Below are 1104 nucleotides of genomic sequence, written 5' to 3' on the forward strand. Positions count from 1 at the left end.
CTGCCCCGTGGCTAGAGATTTAAACCCTGAGCTGAGTAGAGGAGAGCTTGGGGAAGAGCAGGAGGAGAGGGATGTGCTGTGTAAGTGATGTTTTACTACTGCATAATGAGGGCCTTAATGGAAACCTGAGCCAGACACCAAGGGAACCCAGAGGGGCAGCTCCGGAAATCAGTTGAAACAGCGGGATTCTAGCCTGTGCGGGCTGGGAGCACTGCTGGAGTTCTGCCACGTTGGCCCTGGTCACTACCTTTGTTGGGGACAAAGGAACAAGTGAGTGAAAGTGCCTAAAGAAATGTGGGTGAGGAGGGGTGTTGTCGGGAAGAAGAGTTACAGGGATCCGGACGTAAGCTGGGGAGCTAGGCCACCGTGTCAGCTCCTTCAGCTCCAATTTAAGCGGTGTTTAGAAGGCAGCAAGTGCACAAGGAACATTTGTTAAAGAATGAAAGAAGGGAGGAAGGGAGGACAGGAAGAAGGAAGGGGCTGGGGAGGAAAGAAAAGGAGGCTAGAGAATGGAAAGAAAAGAACAGCAGCTTATAGGATGAGGAGACAGCTGTAACTTGAGAGACAGAACCTGGAATTCTACCCAGATGTTTCTGGAGACAGCGGACCTGGGTTCTGCTCCTGGCCCTGACTTAGTCTGTGTGACCTTGGCAAATCTTCTGAGGCTCTCTGCTCCCTTTTGTCCTGTGTAGTGGGCGTGTAGCACCTCCCGTCTCCCTTGGTTTTGAGAGTTAAAAAAATCATTCACCGTAAAAGGTCAGTTCAGTGCCGTACTTACAGTAAGTGCTAAGAAATGCATTACCCATAATAGTGTGCCAGAGCTGTCAGGTCGGGGTTATATAATTTCCAAAATGAAGCATTGTTTGTTTGTTTGTTTCTCCTTTGTAGTGCTGGGGGATCAAACAACTAAGGCCTTTCACACTGAACCCTTTTTTAATTTTTTATTTATTTTTTGTTTTTTCAGTACCAGGAATCGAACTCACAACTGCATGCTTGCCAGGCAGACATTCTGTCACTAAGCTGAATCCCTGGCCCTTACTTTTGATTTTGAGACAGGGTCTAGATAAATTGCTAACTTGAGCCCCAGGATGGGCTCAAATTTGC

At 47.8% G+C, this 1104-nt stretch overlaps 1 protein-coding gene across 8 annotated transcripts in view; it reads left to right on the top strand.

Annotated features, from left to right (window-relative positions):
* Sema4b (semaphorin 4B) overlaps window positions 1-1104 on the top strand; it is a 39191-nt gene that overhangs the window by 4137 nt on the left and 33950 nt on the right. Inside the window, exon 1 of one of the 8 annotated variants that reach the window (XM_023710396.1) lies at window positions 218-270. The exons of the other annotated variants lie outside the window; for them this stretch is intronic. The gene's annotated coding sequence lies outside the window, so the exon portion shown is untranslated. Of the gene's footprint in view, window positions 1-217; window positions 271-1104 lie in introns of those variants that run through there. 8 annotated transcript variants of the gene reach the window in all.

The sequence above is a fragment of the Octodon degus genome, unplaced genomic scaffold, assembly GCF_000260255.1.
Source record: "Octodon degus isolate 3935 unplaced genomic scaffold, OctDeg1.0 scaffold00002, whole genome shotgun sequence".
Taxonomy (NCBI): domain Eukaryota; kingdom Metazoa; phylum Chordata; class Mammalia; order Rodentia; family Octodontidae; genus Octodon; species Octodon degus.